Source organism: Nelumbo nucifera, chromosome 2 (genome assembly GCF_055504915.1).
Source record: "Nelumbo nucifera cultivar China Antique chromosome 2, China Antique-T2T, whole genome shotgun sequence".
NCBI classification, from domain to species: Eukaryota; Viridiplantae; Streptophyta; class Magnoliopsida; order Proteales; family Nelumbonaceae; genus Nelumbo; species Nelumbo nucifera.
The window spans coordinates 41,444,579-41,468,864 of NC_142650.1; the positions used below are offsets into that span (position 1 = coordinate 41,444,579).

Sequence of the window (24,286 nt, forward strand, 5' to 3'; positions counted from 1 at the left end):
TTTTTTTTTAATTTCAAAGGTTTTTCTTTTAGTGGAATCCATGCATGATTCTTGCTTTAATTTATTGGGTAAAATTATCTAGGTGCTATTTGGTAAGTATTTTTTAGAAGATCTTTCTATAGTTCAGATGACTAAGAGATGTACTGAACTTTTGGGATTTTGTCATTGAAGATTTAGACTGTTTGGTAAGCTTTTTAGTTTATCTAAATGAAAAATTTTGAGTGCAAAAATTTGAAGCTTCCAAATTTTTGGCCATTTCATATTTCCATGAGCTGACATAGGTCTTAATGGCTTTCTGCTTTCGTTGTTTCACAGACAAAAACCGAATTTTGATATTCCAAACTTTTTTAAGAAAAAGCCTGAAGTACCACACGAAATGGAATAAGCCAGAATAGCTTGTTCCAGTAGGAGTCTGTGACGCATCAGAAAAAATAAATGAGGAGTCTGTGGAGGTTCTTAATTTGTTGAAATTAATGCATATCATCTTGACCCCTCCTGCACCGAGAGAACAAAGGTAGCAGAAAGCCCTAAATTGGGAACCCCATCTCCATTCCATCGTCCAATCCCTAATTCAGAAGTAACAATTAACCGACAACTGACTTGCTTCCCAACAATGTCATCACAGAACAATATGAACAAAGGCAGTCAGAAGAAGAATGTGAATAAAAGGAGAAGAAAAAAAAAGAACAGAAATCAAGACTGAGGAGGTAATATTAGTAATAACCCGTGACCTTATACCATCTCTATTGCCTTGTATAAAAATATAAAATAAAAATGCCAGACTTCACCCCTCGGCGCATTAAATGCATGGTGAGGTACACGAAATCAATAAACATTGATTCCTTGCCTTGGGTGTCAATTATATTTGTCGTCAGTTACTTACCTCTCGTTATCTCGTCCATTGACATTCCGGTGACCGGCTTGAACTTATCCAATGCCATGAAAAGTGAGAAAAAAAATCAAACAAAAACCAAAAAGAGTTGCTGACAATAACTATATAATATATGTATGCATGGTAATGTAAATTACAACTATACATCAAAAATTACAAGCTAATAAACATATAATTAATAGGGAAATCGAATTCGAAAGCAAAAAAAAAAAAAACATTTATATATAATAATATCGATCCCATAGTAAATTCAATGAAAGCCTTTGAAATGAAAACACTCCTTCCCCGGCCGCTGCTCCTCCGGCGGTATGATTGTCTCCGGTCTCTGGGGTGCTGTTGCGTTAGGTTGTTGGAAGAAATAAAGAAGCAGCAAAGTAGCTTATAATACACCAAACAATATGGACCCAATTCAATAACACAACAAATTCATGGCTGTCCTTCGACAACCACCATAAATTCGTAAGCACGGCCATCATCTAACACACGTACGAAACAACAGGTGAGCATTAAAAATGGTGTAGGAAAATAATACTAAGAGAGTTGAGTCTGAGTGGATGATGCGATGGAGTAGGCAAAAGAGGGCAGTGCAGTAGCTGAGCTAGCTAGCTACTCTAACCCATACTTTTGCTTGTAGCTATCCACCGCTTTTTCAAACGTCTCCTCCGTCTCATTGTTAATCCACCCATACTCGCTTATGAACGGACTGACTAGGGTTTTTGGAGGGTAATTAGCAATAAAATCCTTCCACACGTTATCATCCTCTAAATCCCTAACAACCTCCAAAAGGCAGCTGTTGCACTTGAAACCTCCCCCGAAGCTGATCATCATCACCCTGTCACCTCTTCTCAACCTCTTCTTGGCCTCCATGTATGCCAAGACATACCATAGGCTGCTGGCAGATGTGTTACCAAATCGATGAAGTGTCATCCTTGCTGGCTCCAAGTCGTACTCCGTCAGCCCCAAACTCTTTCCCACCCCGTCGATAACCGCCTTTCCGCCGGTGTGAAGGCAAAAATGTTCGATCCCAGTCTTGAAATTCACTCCTGCTTTGACACCGCCGCTCTTGCCGGCGGACGCGTTGTCCTTTTTGGGCCGAGGAAGGAGGCGTGTTACCATAACATATCGAAGCAGCTCCCTTAGCGGTAGCACCTTGGGTGCTAATACTCTGAGGTTCTCGACGAAGGCACGAGTGGCAGATTTGGGAAGGTTCTTGCCAAGGTGAAACCCTGGTCTACCCGCGGCATCTTCCTTCTGAATTGCACATCCGTAGGCTTCGTCGTTGGAACCGAGATGCGTTCTCACTAGGCACTTCAGTCGAAACATGGCTCGATGTCTTAGACTGGGATTGTTCGATAGGAGTATTGAACAGCCGCCCGATCGAAACAAGCAATTGGTAAGAAGCATGGACCTGTCGTTACCGCTGTACCAATGGGGGCCGATAGCCTCCGACGTCACAACCACAGCGAATGCTTTCTTGTGCGCCTTGAAGATGCTTTGGACCAGATTGATGGAGATGAGACTCGCGCTACATCCCATTCCGGATATGTTATAGACCTTAACATCCTCTCTCATCTTGTAGTGGTTGATAATCCTTGCTGCTAGATCAGGCTCCGTAGCAAGCATGGAGACGTTGACGACAAGTATGTCAATCTCCGACGGAGAAACTCCCGTCTTAGAGAAGAGCTTGTCGAGGGTGTCAAAGAAGAATTCTTCCATCTCCAAGATCCCATCCATAAGGGTAGGGTTTTCTGCTCGGCCTTCAAGGACATTTCTCGGCCCGTAGGTCTCTTCACCAATGCCTGAGCTAACAATGGCCCTTAACAGAAACTTGAAATCCTCCAAGCCCAGGTACTTGTTATTATGGATGAGCTTGCCGCAAAACTCGGTGCTCAGTTTCCTATCATCAGAAGGCTTAAAACATTCATAATCAATTATGTAGCAGGCTTGGCCTCTCCATTGATCAATCAACCTCCAGAGCAGGAACAAAGGATAGAAAAGGGCGATTAGACAGAGTACCGTAGCGAAGAGATCCATGGGACGATTAGAAGTTGGGAGAAAGAGGACCGGAAGAGCACGGGAGAGAGAGAGAGAGAGAGAGAGAAGAAAGCTAGAGGGAGAGAGAGAGAGGGGTCCAGACTCCAGAGGAGGAGCAAGCTTGGAGTTATCTTCTAGTACACTTGACTCATTATATAGGCAATTAATCGATCTGGTCATGCACATATGAAGACGCTTATTAGGGCTTAATTAACTCTATTCCATATCTCAACGTCCGCGGTTCCACCAACTTTGTATGCGCCAATTACTACTTACTAGGCACTTTTCATCACTACGGTTCATGAGGAGGCAATGGGCCCTACTAATTAAACTGGGGTCGGGCAGGAAGACGGTCAGACCGGATCAGGAAAAAGGAAGATTAGAATCTTTCTGTCGTTTTTTTTTTTTTTTCATAGAAATATAAAGTTATAAACCCCACAAAAATAACAAACCCCATTTATTAAGGGTTGGGCCGATGGTGAAGAACTACTCTCGTACACTACGTACAGAACTTTACACAGGAATTATGTGAACCTCTATGGTACAACTTTCTTTTTTTGCTGTTCGTTTACAATATAGTGTTCAAGCCAACCCGGATCTGCTTCTCCGTGCTCGCACCGTGTGTACAACGGGCTACGTAATCACATCATGGTCCGAACACGCCACCGTACGTTTGTGAAAGAGGAAAAAAAAAAGAGAAAAGTACGGAAACACACGATGTAGAATTCTGAATTTCAACCCCTCTACAACTAATCCTCTCCCCCTTATAAACCACATCCCGTCGATAAATTTGACATCAATTCACGGTCAGGATGCATTTTCCTTGTACTTTAGGCCTAGTAAATTTTGATCTGGGCTGATTGGTACTTCTCCCCAAAAAAAATCAATTGATGCAATCGTAATGTGTTGAATTTATTACAAAGGTCAGGGTGAATTGTTGTGTTACGACTTACGATTATACCGTAATGGAATGCGAGGTCGGAGGTCCTCTCAAGACACGAGCGAAAACGGCAACCTCTATTTTAACTTTTCCGTTGCATGAAAAGGACGGGACCTGTTTCAAGAATTATCATCAACGAAAACGGTTTTGTTTGTCACCATCATGGTTGTTACAAAATCTGCCACCGCCCAATAAAAACATTAACATGATTACATGAACCATTTGCTCCCCTTTAATTTTTACATACAAAACACCTGTTGATCTACTTTAATACAAAGATTTTTTTTCATGACTCTTATATAATTTCTTAAAACACCATTTGCTCCCCTTTAATACAAAAAAGAATTTCTAAAAATAAAATAAAGAAAAGAATTATATTATGAAAAATTAGATTTTTTTCATGACTCTTATATACAAAGGTTATTTGAAAAATAATTGATTATATGATAATTGTTCTAATTAATAAATATAAATAATATACAAAAAAAATCTAGAGAATAGATAATCACTTTTGTTAGTCAGGTAATCAATTTTGTCTTTTACTTTAGAGTTTTCTCTTGGCAGCTATAAAGGTACAAATGGGTTAGTTGAAAATAAATAGGAATAATAATATATATACAATAAGAAAATAAAAATGTTGTTTCTCTAAGAAATTAACAATATAGCAATGATTATTAGAGATGGCAATTTTCTCTAGGGCCCTTGATCCCCCGCCCCGTGGGATCCTTGCTTATATATGATATTTCAAGGTTTTAAAAATCAGATTGGACATGAAACCATTTTGGGGACCGACTTCCGGGTTGAATAGTTTGACCGTCCGGTTTGAATCAATAATTATTGTTCGGGTCAATAATTTGATTGCCCGGGCCAATGGTTTGTTGACCAAATCAACAGTTTTTGGCCCAAGAGCAATTTTAGGGAAAAACAAAACCAGTTGCCTGACCAATTCTTGGGTATTTATGTATATACCATGGTATATATGTATATATGTATCTATATATTTATATATATTGATATTTTTAAAAGTATGGTTGAATATGTTTGAATATATTTGGATCTTATTTAATAGGATATTTAACTATTTTATTTTAATATTTTAAATGAAAAAACAAAAAAAAAATGATTAACATCATAGAAAAATCATGGGGGACTGTGGATCCCTGTGGGACGAGGATAGGGATAACCTTATATAGGGATATCGAGTGGCTCCCCGCCCCATTGCCATTCCTAACAATTGTCCACCATCATCCCCTTTCTCTTGGAAATTAGCAAAACATTATTTTCTTCTTATAGTCATTTCATTGCCAACATTAATTAATGCCAAGCTTGTCACGTATAAATTCTAAGATTTTCATTTTTATTATATAAAAATAATTTTTTTTTTGAGAAAATCAGAAAATAATCAATAAATGGCACTATAACAAAGGGTATTGACATTTGACAAATAAGAATTTGTCAACTCGTTGATAGCCCTAAATGTTGGGCTTGAGGAGAGAGAAAAGGTATTGAGAAAAAAGAGAGTATTAATTGGGATGGTTCTTGGTTTAATTTTGTTAGTAAATTATTTCTAAATAAATAAATAATTTAGTAAATTGAATAAATAAGAGTTTATAAATAAAATTTATTTTAATTTAATAAAATAAATAAATAAATAAAACTTTATTGGGATAGGACTGGTACAAGCTATCCTGAACTAGACCTAACCCTTTGACAACCTTAAATATTAGGCTAAGGGGGAAAGAGAATAGAACATATAAATAAATAAATAAATAATTTAATTTAACAAAATAAATAAATAAATAAGTTTTATTTATTATTAGAATGGGATTGGTACAAGCTATCATGAACCTGACCTGACCTATTGATAGCTCTAAATGTTGGGCTTTGGGGGGGGGAGTATTAATCAGGAATAATTTAGGTCTACTTTTTGCTAGTAATAATAATTTGTTAAGAATTTATTTCTAAATAAATAAATAATTTAGTAAATTAAATAAATCAAATTTTATATATAATAATTTATTTAATTTAATAAAATAAATAAATGAATAAATAAAAGTTTATTGGGACAGGATTAGTACAAGCTATCTAGAACCAGACCTAACCCATTGACAACCCTAAATATTAGGCTAATAATAATTTGTTAGTAAAATTATTTCTAAATAAATAAACAATTTAGTAAATTGAATAAATAAAAATTTCTAGATAATAATTTATTTAATTTAACAAAAATAAATAAATGAATAAAAAAGTTTACTTGGATAGGGCTGCTATAGGCTAATATTGGGATTGAGGGAGGGAGAGAGAGAGGGGGGGGGGGGGGAGAATCGGGTCAAAGAAAAGAATGAGATGACTTTTCATTTTTTTTTTATGTATTGGCATGACCATAAATAGTATTTATTTCTAAATAATAAATATTGGGCTTTGGGGGGGGGGGAGTATTAATCAGGAATAATTTAGGTCTACTTTTTGCTAGTAATAATAATTTGTTAAGAATTTATTTCTAAATAAATAAATAATTTAGTAAATTAAATAAATCAAATTTTATATATAATAATTTATTTAATTTAATAAAATAAATAAATGAATAAATAAAAGTTTATTGGGACAGGACTAGTACAAGCTATCTAGAACCAGACCTAACCCATTGACAACCCTAAATATTAGGCTAATAATAATTTGTTAGTAAAATTATTTCTAAATAAATAAAAAATTTAGTAAATTGAATAAATAAAAATTTCTAGATAATAATTTATTTAATTTAACAAAAATAAATAAATGAATAAAAAAGTTTATTGGGTCAAAGAGAAGAATGAGATGACTTTTCATTTTTTTTTATGTATTGGCATGATCATAAATAGTATTTATTTCTAAATAATAAATAATTTAACAAATTAAACAAATAAAGTTTTATAGATAATAATTTATTTAATTTAGTAAAATAAATGAATAAATAAAAGTTTATTGGGACAAAATTGGTATAGGCTATCCTGGACTAGACCCAACCCATTGGTAGCCCTAAATATTGGCCTAATAATAATTTATTAGTAAATTATTTCTAAATAAATGAATAATTTAGTAAACTAAATATGTAAATTTAAATAGATAACAATTTATTTGATTTAATAAAATAAGTAAATGAATAAATAAAAGTTTATTGGGACATGACTGGTACAATCTATCTCCACCAAGACCTGACCCATTGACAATCCTAAATTTTGGGTGTGAGAGGGGGGGGGATCATGTGAGAGATGCTGTTGACGATTGTTAAAGAAAGAGAATGAAATTTGAAAGTAAAACCTCCTGTAATAAATTAATCAAGTCTTGTGATTAATCAATAGCTTGGAGACACACGTAGGCTTCCTGGAAATACCCTAAAGTGTTCCAAATTGGAGATTTTTAACTGAATTTAAACATTGAGATGGGCAAAAGCCTTTGCACCACTTTCTCCCTACTGAGATCTTAGATTCTTAGGATCCTGGGTCCTGTTCAAAAATCAATTTTATGCCAACTTTACCTTGTAAGCAAACCAATGGTTGGCCTAGTATTTGGAAGGTGGGCGATATACTGGGTTGTGATGAGAAAAAGCAGCACAACGATAGTGAGAAAAAGTTGTCAAGCAATACTGGAAATCTGATCCAGTTCAAAGATTCAATTAATCCTACACTGTATGTGCCTAGGGTCTCACCCTGGCAGCTGAGACAGGCCACCCCAACTGACTTGGTGGCACAACAGTGTCAGCCTTATCAGGATAGGACTCCCCAAACCGACCCACTGGCTGTGAACATTCTAAACTAACACGAGTCTCATTAAGTGTCAAGTTTAAGGGTATTACACAGAAACATACCAAGGGAACATGAATCAAATATGCACTTTTATTCATTTACAAAAACTCATAAACTACAGCATTCTGATTGAAGCTAAGGGCATACAAAACTATCCAACAAAGCTCATATGATGAGTGGATATGATCTTTCACAGAAAGGTGGTGGGGTTTTGCAGCTGAAACAGTTGGCTCCGTGCACCTTATGTGATTTCCCACATTTCCAGAGACAACTCGTAGTCTTCGTCACTGAGAAAGGAGGGAAATCTCAGAGATAAATAAATGGAAATAGAACGTAGATTAAAATCCATATCTATGTAATGAACATGAATCTAATTAGGTTATGGACTAATGTTTGCTCTTTTATCAGAAAATGGCAAACGGACAATTTGCAAAGCTGCTTGAAGACAACAAGCTGAAGGGCCCAAACTCTGCCGACTGGTACAGGAACTTATGTTGGTCTTAACCTCTGAGAAATTGGACAAGGTAGCCAAGAATCCTGCCCCGGATCGTCCGGGAGATAGGGCTTCAGAGGCCCGAAGAAGAGAATACCAAGAATGGGAGGAGAAAAACTCCCTTACCCGCTACTATATCATTGCCTCCTTGGACAATCCAATTCAAAGGGAGTTCGATCGGATCGAACTTGCTAAGGACGTATTGGACAGTCTCAAGACAATGTACGAAGAGTAGAATCGTTCTACTCGGAAGAAGGTCTTGAAACAGTTCATGAACGCGCAGATGTCCAAGGGCCAACAAGTTCACGACCATTGTCTCCGGATGATGGGTTATATCAACGAACTGGAGGCTCTTGGATCCAAGCTGGATCTGGTAACACAAATCGATGCTATTCTCAACTCTTTGCTTCCATCCTTTAATCAATTCATCATGAATTACAACATGAACAAGTTGAACGTCAGCTTGCAGGAACTCAACAATATGTTGCAGAGAGCTGAAGAATTGATTAAAAAGGATGAGCCCATTGCCATGCTTGTTGAAACTAGCAAATCGGGCAAGAAAAGGAAGGCAAAGAGAAAGCCCCAGAAGAAGGCTGCCAAACCCAAGAAGTAGAGGAAGGACAAGGCATCGGATACCTGTCACTTCTGCAAGAAGACCGGCCACTGGAAAAGGAACTGTCCTGCCTACCTGGAATCCAAGAAAGGTAATCTCGAAACTTGTGTTATAGAAACCAACTTATTGGTAGCTTCTGCGTCCTGGTGTATTGACTCCGGGGATTCAACTCATGCGTGTAACTCACTGCAGGGGTTCAAGGTAAGCAGAAGGCTGAGTGAAGGAGAAGTCACGCTGTACTTGGTGACTTCTGCAACTGTTGTAGCCACGGCCATAGGAATCGTGGAGTTACTTTTTAGAGGAGGAACAATTGTACTGAAATATTGTCTTTATGTACAAAATTTAAGGAGAAATTTGATTTCTGTCTCAAAACTGTGTGCAGAAGGTTATTCTGTCTTTTTTAGTAATACGATTACTATTAAAAGAAATAACAAATTCATCGCATACAGGGAACTGGAGAACGGTCTCAATGTTCTACATGTTTCTCTAGAAACTAACATAACCAAAACTACGTCGGCTGAAATCCTCAAGGTTGGTAAAGGATGGTCCTTTGGATTTTCTAACTGTAGAAGATCTTCCCACTTATGAGCCTTGCAACGGTAAGCCTGAAAGATGTACAGGCACACTTGACCTTATACATAGTGATGTGTGTGGTCCCCTGAGTGTTAGGACACGAAATCAACACGTGTATTTCATCACCTTCACCGATGATTTTTTACAATATGGTTACGCGTATCTAATGAGACACAAGTCTGAATCCTTTGAAAAGTTCAAAGAGTTCAGACAAGAGGTCGAGAAACAGTTAGGGAGAGAAATTAAAGCACTTCGATCAGATCGATGTGGCGAGTATCTCTCTGACGAATTCAGGGACTACCTAAAGGACAATGGGATAGTAACACAGTTAGCTCCTCCTGCTACACCACAACTTAATGGTGTTTCAGAGAGGAGATATAGGACCTTATTGGATATGGTCCGGTCACTTCTCATCCACTCAGAGTTACCCACATCCTTTTGGGGTTACGCATTAGGGACTATGATATACGTGATGAAGCGGGTTCCAACCAAATCGGTTCCGAACACTCCATATAAACTTTGGACGGGAAACAAACCAAGTGTCAGACACTTGAAGATTTGGGGTTGTCCAACACACATTAAAAGAACGAGTGCAGACAAGTTGGAATCCAAGACCAGCCATTGCCTATTTGTAGGCTACCCAAAAGGCTCTGTGGGTTACCTATTCTATGACCCAAGTGAGCAGAAGCTGTTCTGCTACCGAAATGCACAGTTCTTGGAAACCGATTATATCCTGGACACCCATCGTCAGGAAATAGTCCTTGATGAGGAGAGTTCAGGAGTAGTGGGAGATGTCCCACAAGTTCCAGGTAGTGTCCAACCTAGAAGATCCACTCGGGTATCCAGGCCACCAGTCCGTTATGGTTATGACCAGGATAGTTACCTGGTGGAAACCTTGACTAGTGAGGTGGATCCTGTGACTTATGCGGAAGCTATGTTGGACATAGATTCCAAGAAGTGGGTGGAGGCCATGAGAGCAGAGGTGGACTCAATGGAGACTAATGGAGTCTGGACTCTTGTAGATCCACCCTATGGGGTAAAAGCAAACGGTTGCTAATGGATTTACAAGAGGAAGAAGGGCCTGGATGGTAAGGTTGAGACCTTCAAAGCTCGTTTGGTGGCGAAAGGGTACACTCAGAAAGAGCGCATCGATTATGAGGAAACCTTTTTGCCTGTGGCCATGCTTAAATCCATTAGATCTTTCTTGCCGCCTCCTTCCTGCAGCCGCCAGACATCCAGTTCGATCTCCAGTTGTGGGAGAAGTCAAGATTCGATCTTGACATCAGTTCTTTGAGAAAGAATTGATAGGAAGCTGTGCTCACGTGCCATCCTGTTGTTTCTTGCGAAGGACTGAATTCTTGGAGACAAATACTGCTGATTCTGCTCCATCCTGCCCTGTGCCATCTTCAGAGGGAGCAGTTTTTGGATCCTTCTTTGGGTGTGAACACCTTCGTTGGGAGATACTTTTTCTCCGTATCAGGTATATTCCTCTTCTACTCCTTTTGGTTCAAATCTGGTTCAGTTCATGGTTCAAGATTGATCCTTGAAAATATGATTTTCTAAGTAGGGAATGTGATTCCCAATTGAAAGGGAGAGAAAAATTTTTTGAAATTCGCTACTTTACTCCGCAAGATTTGGGCGTCCATACGATGAATCTCTCATCCCTTCAGCATCTACCCACAGTCCCTGGGTGTTACAAGGTGGCTTGGCCCAGGGACCACTTAGGGTAAGTGTTGGGCCCATAGAGCCCATGTGATAGGTTTCAGGGAGTGCACTGTCGATAACAGTGTATCCGGCCAGGCCTTGTAACAAAGGCTGGGCTGAACCCATGTGGCTGATGTGTAGATCAATGTTTGGGTCCCACGCCATACAAGGAAGCCCAACTGGGCAACAGCTTGGAAGGCTGAGTGAGCACATAACCTTATTGGGCCTAAAGCCCATTTTGAACTGGGCTGATTTGATCAGTTAAATAAGGGACGAATTCTGATATTGGATTAGCAGATAGAATTGGGTCTTAACCCTACCACTCAAAGAGTTCAAATCTAAATGTGATTCAGATCTGAAACCTCCTAATGAGATTAGGAGAACGTTGATCTAATCTACAGATAAGATAAGGGTTTACCCTTATCACTTAAAGGGAATTCTGATCTAAATATGATTTGGATCAGCAACTCCTAATGGGATTAGGAGCTGATCCTTTTAAGGTTATAAAAGGAGGAGGGGGCAGCAGCCTTTTGACACACTTCACATCCTGTCTTCAGTGCTGAAATCACAGAACAGCGAATTCAGCTTTACTGTGCTAAATCTCTCTTGTTGCCTCCTTCCTGCCGCTGCCATATCTGCTAGTTCGATCTCCTGTTCTCAGTGGGAATGATCAAGATCAGATATTGATATCAGTTCTTTGTGGAAGGACTGATTGGAAGTAGTGCTCACTTGCCATCCAACTGATTCTTGCGAAGGATCTGGTTCTTCTGAAGAACGTTGTTGATCCTGCTCCATCATACACTGCACCATCTTCAGTGGGAGCAGTTTTTGGTTCCTTCCTTGGGCGTGAACACCTCCATTGGGAGATACTATTTCTCCATATCAGGTATATCCCTCTCCTACTATTTTTGTTCAGATCTAGTTCGGTTCTTGGTTCAAGATTGATCCTTGAAAAATATGATTTTTCTAAAATAAGGGAATATGATTCTCAGTAGGATGGAGCGAAATTTTTAAAATTCGCCCATTCTATTCCGCAAGATTCGGGCGTCCATACGATGGATATCTCATCCCTTCACATTGACATCCTCCTTTCCTTACTCCTTACAGAACTGGCCTAGTAGTCCTCGGCCACCTCAAACATCGGACTAATAGGCAACACATCGACTTGGGAGGGAATTTACAATGTTGCCCTCACCCCATTTTGACTAGCAACAACTGGCGCCATTTGTGGGAAGGTTGCTAAGACTTCTCTCAACCAAACTTCCTTAAAGTCTGAAAGAATTAACTCCTAAGCGGAAGCTTCAGTTGGAATGGCAAGAAGAACCAGGAACACCCAAAACCTGGTCAAAAGTGACCAACTCCAAATGGTCCTTGATAGGCTCGATGACCTCGACAAGAGGTTGGATGAGGTGGGGTGCCCGACAAGAGGCCGCCCCCAGGGTGGTCGTGTCGCTGGAAGCCTAGGGCATAATGACAAGCGCGTGTCTCTGGACCCCTTAGCCATCGGTCCAGTCGGATCCAATAGGGCTGACCCCTTAGAGTTTGACAGCAGCCAACGCGCTAGTCAGCCACAGAAGACCTCGCAACCCCCCAACCGAAGAGGGGAAGAATCTGCACAATCCCACGATCACCGACAAGATCAAGAGCATCACCACCACCGCCGAAGAGAGAACTCCTGAATGACAGACAAGCCAGGAGGAATGGACGTGGGCCCGCATCAGAATACTCAAGGGTCCAGGCCGACCCCCATCGAGTTTGCGAGACCAAGATAGGGCCAAGCCCCCCTTGACCAACAAATTGTCGATTTGCAAGCACATCTTGGAGCCATCAAAGACGAGCTCGGCCAAGTAAGAGAAAGCCAAACTGAAGCCACGACCAGCCAGAGCCATCTGTCTGGAAGGATGGATGCATTCACCTTGGACCATTTCCGAGCCTCTCCCCCCACACTTCAAAGCACTAGCGTAGGAAATGTACAATGGGACGACCGACCCAAACGACCACTGATGTGTGCACAATTTACATATAAATTCTGGTGTTTAGGCATGGTTTTGATGTTGATTTGTGTGAATTCCTACCCCAATTTAGCTTGATTTCAGGAAATTATCAAAAGGGACAAGTCTAAGGGAAAAATAATATAAAACCATGCTAAAAGAGGCCAAATTGGAGGTAATATAGCCCAGCTAGGAGCAAGGCCTAGCCGAGAGGTCAAAAGAGGGTTATTCGGCCTTTAAAGCCCATGCAACACTCTTTGGGAGAGCCCAAAAAGAGATTCCAGCCGCAGCCTTCCAAGGGAGCCTATTCGGCCTAGCAAGGAGGAGGCCCATTTACAGCTCAAGAGCAGCCCAAATTGCAACTCAAGAGTAGCCCAAATTGCAACTCAAGAGTAGCCCAAATTGAGAAGCTAGGGGCAGCAACTTCTAGAGAGTTCAAGAGAAGCTAGGGGGAGCAAATTCTATAAGGTTCAAGAGAGGATAAGGGCGGTAGTTTCTAGAATTCTTGGAGAGCTGAAGGAAAAACTATTTAAGGAGGTCTCTTGGAGGAAAAAGATGTTCAACACCTTGTGGTTCAAGCCCTTTGGGGAGTAAACTCTTTGAATCGAATTCTTGAAGGGAGAAGAGAGAGATAGGCGCAAGAGAGGAGAAGAAAGGAGATTCAAGCAACTTCAAGAGGAGAAGAAGCTGAATTCAAAAAGAGAAGAAGTCATTGGAGATCTAGGTTGTCTTCTTCCTTGATTTCTGCACATTTGGTAATCGAATTCAACTAGGGATTATATTTCTCCATTAATTTTTCTTTCTTGTTGTAATTGAAGCATGATTTCTGTAATTTCAGATTTGTAATTAGCTTTCTAGGTTCATTCGAATGGATTAGATGCAATCTTGATGTTTCTTGATTAGGAATTTGATTGTTAGAACTGCTAGTCGAATTGTTATTTTGCAATTTCAGATCTTGATTTTGTCATGTCTGAATTGCTTGAGAAAGAATTTAGGCAACATTAATTCTATTTGGCTGAACTGTTCTTCATTCTTGGAAGTTCTAGAGTGCTTGAGAAAGACTCTAGAATTTTGGATCTGCTAATCAATAACCGAATTGAGTGTGAGGTTAGATATAACTTGCACAATTTGGTTGGTGTTCATTCAGCTGAAATGATGCCCTAGAATTGTTAGATCTTAATGCATGCATGGGGATTAGATTCTTGCTAGATATAGAAGAACCATCACTCATGCATAGAATGAACATATGCTTGAGAGAGGTTGTTCATTGCCTTGGGGTTTCACCAAACCAAGGTTGAATCCTAATCTAATCGAATGACCTAGACAACTAATTGCTGAATCAATTTCTCTGCATTTTTAACTTGTCCTCTCAACTTGCATGCAAGGTGTTTGATCCAATTCCTTAGTGATAGTTTTGTAGTTAGGATTTTAGATTTGCATTAGATTTATAATTTGGTTTATTAGATAATAGATGGCTGATATATTACTAGTAGTTGTTGTATAAGTCCTCGTGGGAACGATACTCTATTCATCACTTTATTACTTGAGCGGCTAGTGCACTTGCTAGTGTAGCAATTACGCACCAAGTTTTTGGCGCCGTTGCTGAGGACTTATTGCAGCATTATTAGGAACTATTAGCCACTGTTAAGCTGATTTCTAATTCTGCATATTAGGATTCAGATCTGTATTTTGTAGCCTCCATTGCTGATCTAAGTCGTTTTCTTTCTCATTGCTGAATTGCTTCATCTTTGATTGCTATCTTAGTCTTAGTAGTGTAGCTGCATTTTAGCTCTGCATATTTTACAAGAATAGTGTGGTTCAGATCTATATACATTACTGTCATTGCTGAATTCATAATTCAGATCTGAGCACACAGAGAAAAAAATAATAATAAAGTTGTTCTAGTTCAGTTGTGTAGCTGATCTTTAGTTTTATACTTTACAGTTCAGTTCTGCACATACTAACCTACATTACTGATTTAGGTAATCTCTTTCTTCTTGTCGAATGCTTCTAATTTTGTACTGGGTAATCAGATTTTTTTTCTTCTGTATATTAGGTTTAGATCTGTAGATAGAGTAACTTCCCTTGCTGATAGAAGTAGTTTTCTTGCTTATTGTTAGTTGCTTTTATCTTAGTTTGTTGTTCTAGTTTCAGTAGTGTAGCTAGTTTCAGTAGTTTCAGATTTCTTTCCATTGCCGAATGCTTCTAGTTTAGGATTGCTTCTGTAGAATGTAGCTCCTTGATTCTAATGCTGATTTGATAGATATCTGAATTCATTTCTGTCTTGATTTAGAAGTATAGAATGTAGCTTCTGTAGAACATAGGTTGTGGATTTCATTTCAGACTTGACAGATTTCTGATTTGATTAGTAGTAGGATTCAGTTCTGTATATAGTAACCTTCATTTCTGATTTCTGTAGTTTTCTTTCTTATTGCTGATTTGCTTAGTTTTTGGTTGTTGTTCTAGTCTTGGTAGTATAGCTGAATTTTTGGTCCGTATACTCTATAAAAATAGTGTAGTTGAAAGGGATGGTAGAATCCATCGTATGGATGCCAAAACAGTTGCGGATTAGATATTTAGTAACAAATATGAAAGGGGGAGAAATTATCATGATTACATTTTCCTTATTTGATAGTTAGAAATTCAATGGCAAGTTATATAGACATGTAGATGTATAGATACTTAGTAGAGAACAAAGTTTAGAAATTTATAAGGGAAAATTTTAAAAACAAAAGTTACATCATGGATAAAAATAGAGAGCATGAAACTCTCTTTTTTATTATATGTATATGGAAATTGGTGAAACCTCCCTTGAAGTTTTTGACTGCTGCTAAATCTCTCCTAAAATTTGGTAATTGACTAATTACAATCGCCTCCCTTAAAACATTTTGACATAGTTGTAAGTAGACCCTCTTTGTTAAATCCTCTAACAAATAATATGAAAATGTCCAAAATATCCATTTAATTACTATTGAGGCTATTTTCTATAGAAAAAAATAATAATAATTTTATAAAGAACAAAAAAATAGAGAATTTAAAGTTGTAGCCTCACCTTTGAGCAATAGATACGAAGGACATATTTATAAAATAATTCAATTTAGGTTGTGCTTGTTTGAGGTGTAAATTCAAATTTATGCCGATGGAAAAGTTGATCCTAGTTTAATGATCAATGGAAAATTGATCCGAGGTGTTTTGGAATTTTTCTCTTTGGTTGTTCCGATGTAAAAGTGAAAGGTTTCCCGCTCCTCTGCTCTGAACTCTCGTTGTTGTTGATTTGGTAAAGCCTCTTAACACCGGTGGTTGTCTCCTTAGAAACACTAACCAATCTGTCTTTCATCTCGTGATACTTCATTAGATTCACCTTTAACCCATCTCTGATTATCATGAGCACGATCTGGAACTTGGCATTGTCCATTGATGATGAATCTGGCAACTTTCCGGTCTTGGCGTACTCTTCCTCTACATTCACACCTTAATGGATGAGTACCATCACCACCATCACTGCCAATGAGATTGGGACCGCCACTAGGACCCCAGTTGAGTGTCCTCTTGGTACAACACTAGTACTCCTGAAGGGTCTCCCCCTTCCACTCAAATATGGAAGCGCTATTGCATGCGAGTGATGGCAGCAGTGGCATGGTCATAGGTGGAGAAGATGTTACAGGAGCACCCATGGATCTCAACATCAAGGGCAGTGAAGGTTTTGATCAAAACCATAGTCTGGACCATCATGTGGAGCGATCCAGTGATCTTGGCTCCCTTAAAAGGCTGAGAAGGGTTGAGAGAGGCTGAACTCCTTTGACCTTGTATTGACGACCAGAGGATGTCAAGCAACAACCGGGTTGTAGATGGATCCGAGACAGATTTATTGTCTCTTCTTTTCTCTCTCGCACTCTCTCATCTGAGGTTGAGAATATGTGTGGGCGAAATGGACTAGACATTCTGTCAGCTTCATTGGCGGCCATCATCAGCTTGCGTTTCTTCTGGCTGTTGGATGGAGGAGACCGTTGTAGGACAAAGGGGAGCGAAGCTTGCTTGTATAGAAAGGAGACCATTGGACTGAGAAGAAGGGAACATTGATGTAAACTCTTCAGTGATTTTCTATGTAAATAGTAACAAGAATGGACTTTTACATCGAAACACTTGTAAAATTGTATCAGCATGTAACATTTACCATTGTTCTCATTTACACCTCAAACAAACGCAACCTTAAAGAAAAAATATTGGAAGGGTTTGGACTAGTGATTTATATGAAGAGAAAATTTGGAAAATAAATATTTTGGTCAAAAATAATTATATGGGTATTTTGGACATTTTCATACCACCTTTTAGGGGAATTTAACAAAAAAGCCTACTTGCACCTATATCAGAAAATTCAAGGGAGATGATTGAAATTATCAAACTTCAAGAGAGGTTTCAACAACAATTAGAAACTTTAGGAGAGGTTTCAGCAATTTAACCTTTCTTTTTCGAAAGGGATGTGAGCTGAAGACACCATCCTTGTCTAATGTGTCGACACAAACAGTTTACATCTTTGACAAGTAATTCTATTTGAAGGTGGTAGAAAATGATTTTCTATCAAATAAGTGAGCTGAATTTATTCACAACAAAAAACTGTCACACCAAGGTTCCAACATCTCATACAAAGACTAACACCCATCATATCTGAGATGTGTGGACATAGATCATTTTGAAATGTATTGGAATAATTTTTTGTTATGAGCACATCTGGCTTCCAAATAAGCAACTCTTTGGTGCCAGTTGGCTCACTTACAAAGTTTGGGGCAGTCTGAGTCACAAATACTATGACTATATTTGGTTAAAATTATGTTAGAAAGAATTATTATTCAAGAATCAGTTTTGTGCTATTTTTTTTATGCAAAGTCTTTGAGCTTCAACGAATGAATTCTTAGAATGTGTTTTTAGTAAAAAAAGAAGCTATATTTTCAATATTTTTCATACATCCGGATTTAAATTTGATTCTTAACATCACAAAATTCATTGGAATTATTCTTTGAAAGCATACTAATACAGCCTAAGCTAGCCACCAGTTAAAACTAAAGGCATAAAGGAAAAGGAATTAATGTTACAACCGTTACCAGCGTGGCTGCGTGGCTCAACCAATGTAATCTGACGACAGTGACGAGTGTGGGCATGGATTTTGATTTGTCTTTTGTAGCTCATGCTAGGCAAACATTATAGAATGGTAAAACAGGATTCATGAAGCTGATTAGAACTTGGAAGTTTAACAACTCTCTAGACTTTAGTGGTGTGATAAGAGAACAAACTGCTTCCCCACTGAGCATGCCCCATATGGGTCCCATAGTACAATCCACCTATGTATTTAGGCTCAGTTTGGAAGGAGTATAAATGCAAATTTGTAGAGTGTAAAATTTTGTATTTTTGTCTTATTTTGTATGTATTTGCAATCTATAAATTTTCATTTGTACTCCTTTCAAACTGAGCCTTAGGGTGTTGATGGACTGATTTTGGATTATATCTTGTTCAAACCAAAATCAATTTGGATGGATTGGATGGATCAACAAGACATTGAGGGGGTGTTTTGTAGTGTGGATGAGAAATTGGTGGGTGTGGATTGATCCGCATCACACCTTGTGGCAGGGACCAATCAATAATACACCACAATCCACAACTATTCTGAATTATGGACAAATTGTGTGGATTGATACACACCCACAGGGGTGTTCTGTAGGCGTGGTGTGGACTCCACACCACACTTTTTGATTCCATGTATCTCGTATACATTTATGAATGATCTACACTAATGTTTAAGAAAATGACTTGGAAACAGAATCGTTCTGGCCACCGATTTTCGGGTCGAGGGTTCGACCATCCGGTTCAAATGGATGACCCATTCTCACAAACAAATTAAAAATAAAAAATAGTCAAAACTGTTGAATGGGTGGACAAGTCGACGGTTTGATTGCCCGGGTCAATGGGTTGTTGACTTTTTCAACGGTTTTTTGGCCAAAAACCTTGACGGTTCCCGGGCCGAACGGTTTCCAGGCCAAATGGTCTGACCGTCCAAGTCAACGGTAGTTTGAAAACCTTGATCTACACAGTTAATCATAAATATCTATTTTTTGCATTTTATATGATAAATATGTTGAAAAATGCATCAATGAATTAATATTAACCAATAAATATTATTTTTTTAATAAAAACAATAGTAAAATAAATAAAATTTTAAAAATATATTTTAAATATTTAAAAATATTATTTTATTGATAAAAACATTAAAAAAATAAAAATTAAATAAAATAATTAATATTTTTTGACAAAAAATATTAAAATATGAAACAAACAATAGGGTTTCAGCCTTTAAAGGAGAGTGTGAACCAGAGGATCAAAAATAGAATGTTAATGGGCTCTAACCACGAGTTTTTGAGACTGGCTTCAATCAAGGCAAATCCATGCCCACACCGTTCTTACGGTCTTTTTCGACCTTAAATTGAAAATATCTTCCCATGAAATAAAGGATATAAGTATGGAGATATTCTTGATGTAAGGCACCAAATTCACGCCCACACCGTTCTAAATAAAACATAATTTTTCACTATATCATGTCAGAAAAATAAAACATCACATCAAATGATGTTGGTGTAAAACACAGACGTGTATACATTTCACTGGGTCGCAGGATTTTTTTCCTTTTTTTTTGTGTTTAATAACCAGTAAATGCTTAATATATAGAACCGTTAATAATCGTCCAGTCCACGTTTACTTGTCTAAACAATGAAAGATGCGGGTGGAGTAAAGCTTTAATTAATGAACAGCTCTTTTAAGTTCAACCAGGGTTAGAGAAGTGGACCGATCGACCTTTCCAGATAGGTCTGATCACCCATTAAATTTAATAATAGTTGATGAAACAATATATCGTCTTGGATGAAGATCATATGGTTGACTGTCCAAATGAATTCCCCAGCCACCGTTTTCATATACAAAATCCTATAATTCAAGAGGAGGATTATTTTGACCGTTCATCCATCAGAGCTTTAAGTTAAGAGACTTTAGATATTATTATCATAACACTCTGTGAGCTGATAAATGCTATTTAGCCTTTTTCTCGTCAGTTTTAAATGAGAAGAAAGAAACAGGAGAAAGGAGAAGAATCGAACAAGTAAATTAAAACCATTGGCAAGCATCATTATATCACACATTAAGAGAAGGGAAGACAAAATTCAACCAATTACGTTGATTTGAGAGTTGTGAGTATAAAACGACTTTGGTCTGAAAATAGGCACGAAGAAGTATTGTCATTGTGGAATGCGGATAATCAAGCATCCCCCTCAAAGCCTAAAAAAGAGAGACACAACGACACTATTATTATTGGTTATTGGTTGAAGTTGAACAAGTCCAAGTCTTATCACTGGCTTGTGGTTTTCATGAGCAATATTGACGTTATGGTCATAAATAGTTGTGAAGAGTCGCTATCAGAGAAGGCGGAAGGCGGAAGGCGGAAGGCGGAAGGAAGGATGATTGATCCAACAAACCAGTTAGTCCGTCGCTTCCATCTCGTTATTATTATACAACCATTATTATTGAGAAATATAAGGCTGCATTTGGAAATTATGCAAATAAGTGTGAATGTAAATATGTAGAGTATTAAGTGTAAAATAGTTCATCATATAAATTGTAAATTTGGGTTAGTTTTGTATCACAAATTTATCTTCTTACCAAATAGACTTTTTGTTCAAATGGATTCAAATACGAATTTCAATAAAATATGACTTTTTTTTTCTATCAAAAGTCCCATTGAATACAAATTTTATTTATTTTTTTATTGATATACTTTTACATCTTATTATCAATGTAAATATGCATTGCTCTATCATTTGTCAATGTATAAATGTAATGTTGCCAAATTAAGGCAAAAGTGAACTATAGTGCAAATTTACCTTAACCGGGATTTACACTCCATTTGCATCTTTCGAAACGCAACTTAAATGTTAGTATTTTTCAATGGATAAAAAAAAAGGTAAATTACATGGACCCCATACTATGGGGTCAGTGACAAACATCCTACCCTATTTTTTTTTTTGCGACAAAGACTCCCTTAATTTTTACATTGCAACAAATATCCTCTTGGTCGTTAATTTAGATAACAAAATCTGTTAAATTACCAAAATACCCTACTAAATTTTTTAAATTTTATTTTTTTTCCATTCTTTCTTAAAACCTAACTTGCCCAAAAATACCTTTAATCTATCTACCCATTCACCACAAAGACTAGATATGCTTCTCACACCGATCTCACACCCACATCCTACCATGCATTGGGAACATCTCCCATACTTATAAGTTTTTATTCATGGGAGATGTTCCCAATGTACAGTGGATGTACCTGTGAGGCGCCCATGTGTAAGGAGCAGATCCCGTTCCTTCACCACAGCCACAAGTTCTTATGATATCTAGGTGGCAATGGTCTCTGTGCCTTTTCTGCTGGCATACTTGCGTTTCCAAACTCAGAGATAGGGAGAATGAATAATCAGTCCATGATAGAATTTTTTAACCCACCGTACAGAAGGATGAATCCTGACTGTAGAGATATCCCCTTCAGAGATATGGGGGTTGTACTTAACCCCTCAGAGATATCCCCCTTCACCTGAAATGTCAACATATATTGAATAAAAATTTGTACTTTGTAAATAGGAAAACAATCAAACAAGGTAATGACGATCGATGAGAAAGGAAATAGGGTATTACAGGGGGAAAGAAGCATCGAGTGAGGTGCCACCTCATCTCACAGGGTTGTTTTCTGGCATCTCTTTGGCTGCCCTTGAGCTCTTGCGGCACCATATTGTTACGTGACGGGATCTGCTCCTTATAAATGGGTGCCACACAGGCACATCCACCATGCATTAGGAACATCTCCCGTGAATAATAACTAATAAGTATGGGAGATGTTCCCAATGCATGATAGGATGTGCGAGTGAGGCGCCAGGTGTGAGGAGCATATTCGGTCTCTGCTGTTACCAGCACTGGAACCATTCTTATTAAAAACATCACCATTATCCATCGGAATCTCCTCGTAAATGCCAAGTTGCTTTTAGGGGCCCCTGCATTAAACGTGCGACAGGTTGTCACAGGGCTGGATGGTGAGGCCTCGTGTGGCACTCATTATGGGTTGAGTAAGCCTATGAGACAAGCAACAACACAAGAAAAGACAACAAGATGGCACACGAATTAGTCAAACGATGATTTGTATTGCATTAAACGGTGGTAAGCACAAGTACACAAGTTTGTGTCGAGGGGACCTCGTGCTTAACCTTTACACGGTATTGGCACCACTCAACTACCTACCTCCCCTCAAAGAGTAGTTTAAGCTTTTGGTGCTCTGGCAGCATGTTACATCAAAATATTGAACTATCATACTTGTATTTACAATTATGCCATTGTCATCCCCCCATTACAAAATACATGAGTAGCCCCACCCAAGACACACTTGACAGCACTTTGATGGCGAGTTGTGGGCATGGTGAAGGCACTTGAGGGCACAGTGAAACGGTCACTTGTGACAGTCTCCCCTACTCAATTTGGTCTTCGTCCTCGAAGACCAATTTTTACTTGATGCTTTGATCTGACTGTTGGTGAGGGAGGATTCTTCAGTTGCTCCATGAATACCGTCTCTCCCAAGGCCCGAGCTTGGTCTTGATGGGTAGGCTTGAAAGTATTCATTGTGTTGGGGAATCCTATGGCTATGGTGTTGGTTAATTCCTTTCCTGGCCGTTTTAAGGTAAGACAAAGGATGGTCTGGCTTGGTTGAAGGGAAAGTTGGGGCCCGGTTTAGATCAAAATGGGGTTTTGGATTGTCAGGATTTAAATCCCCAAAATGATTTGTCCCCCAATGGTGGCTCCTCGCGAGGTTCCTAGGAGGGATGAAGTGATGGCTGTTGTGGGAAGGGTACCTATGTGGGAAGGATGGCACTCGCTCTCCCCTGTAGTGGGTGTATTTGAAATGGTTGTCTAGAGATGGCCATTGGTCTCCCGGGCATCTTCAGTGTTGGATGATGGTTGTGTTGATGTTGATGTTGGCATGTATGCTGACACTATTGTTGAGGTTGGTGTTGGAACGGCTTGGGTGGAGGCTGCTTCTTCGCGATGGCTTCCTTACCCGTTCTAGTGTTGATGTGATGTGTCAAAGAGGGGACCTTGTTTGGTACTGGCATGGTACAAGCTCTATGGATGACCACTTCTTGGCACAGTTGAATGGTTGAAAGTTGCTTCCCATGTACCTGAAGTGCTGTTGTCATTAGGATCATGCAAGGGGAGTGCTCGTCTAAGATGAGTAATCTGTTGATGTGAGGCATGAGGGCTACTTTCACCAGTGTCAAGAACTCCACTCTGAGAACAACTTGGAAATAATCCAAGGGAACCACAGATAGGTTGATGTTGCCCCTTCATGGTCCCACTTGATGCTTTACTCCACAAGCGATGCCTTCGAATGCTTTGGCCTCTGAGTTGACAGCCTTGATTCAGGTCATTTGTTTTGTGGTGGTCAAGGCTCAGTTTCAAATCAGGAGATGAAATTGTGAGTTGCCCCGATGTCTACCAAGGCTTGAATTGGCCTCTCGCCAAGGGTGATGTCTATGTATTTCAGCCCCTTGTGGGCTTTGTTGGACAGTTTAGCCTTGGCCTCTTTCTTGACCATGGCAATTATGAGTTGGAGGGTGCCTACTCTAGGCGCCTGTGTGGGTCTCTCCTCATCACTCACTCCATCATCACTAAGCTTGGTGATGAGGGCATTGATCTTCTTCTGCATGGGGCATTGATTGGTCCAATGCATCTCATTGCAAATGAAACATGGGGAAGGAGACATGACAGACCTGATGTGCTGGTAACCTTGGAATTTATAAGATCCTTGTGGCTTCTTCTCTTGCTGCTAATTAACTAGCTTGCTAGGGGATGTTTGTTTCTTCCGAGGGGACGTGGATTGCATGTCTCCCCACTCAAGCTTCCGGTACGTGGGCTAAAAGGCTGATGGTCTACTTCATCTGGCTTTTTTAGGTCTACAAGTTGCTCGGTCATTGCCATTGCTGTTGCTAGGTCCTTCACCCCTCTTCATTGTAGCTCAAGCTCAGCCCATGGCTTGAGACTGTCCATGAAGTTGAACAAGAGGTCCTTGTCAGACATGTCAGTGATCTCAAGTGTCAAGGCTGAGAATTCTTGGTCATTGTTTCTCAAGAGTTCATTGTGCGGAATGAGAGTCGACTGACAGAGTCCAATGTGTAGCAGAGCTCCTG

At 39.0% G+C, this 24,286-nt stretch overlaps 2 pseudogenes across 1 annotated transcript; both read right to left on the reverse strand.

The window, feature by feature from the left end:
- Positions 1-980: 980 nt before the first annotated feature.
- On the reverse strand, positions 981-3,057 carry LOC104599252 (3-ketoacyl-CoA synthase 12 pseudogene; annotated as a pseudogene). Its single transcript, XR_016082006.1, has one exon. The product of XR_016082006.1 is annotated as a 3-ketoacyl-CoA synthase 12 pseudogene (transcript).
- A 13,105-nt stretch (positions 3,058-16,162) lies between these two features.
- On the reverse strand, positions 16,163-23,805 carry LOC104599374 (adenosylhomocysteinase pseudogene; annotated as a pseudogene).
- Positions 23,806-24,286: the final 481 nt, after the last annotated feature.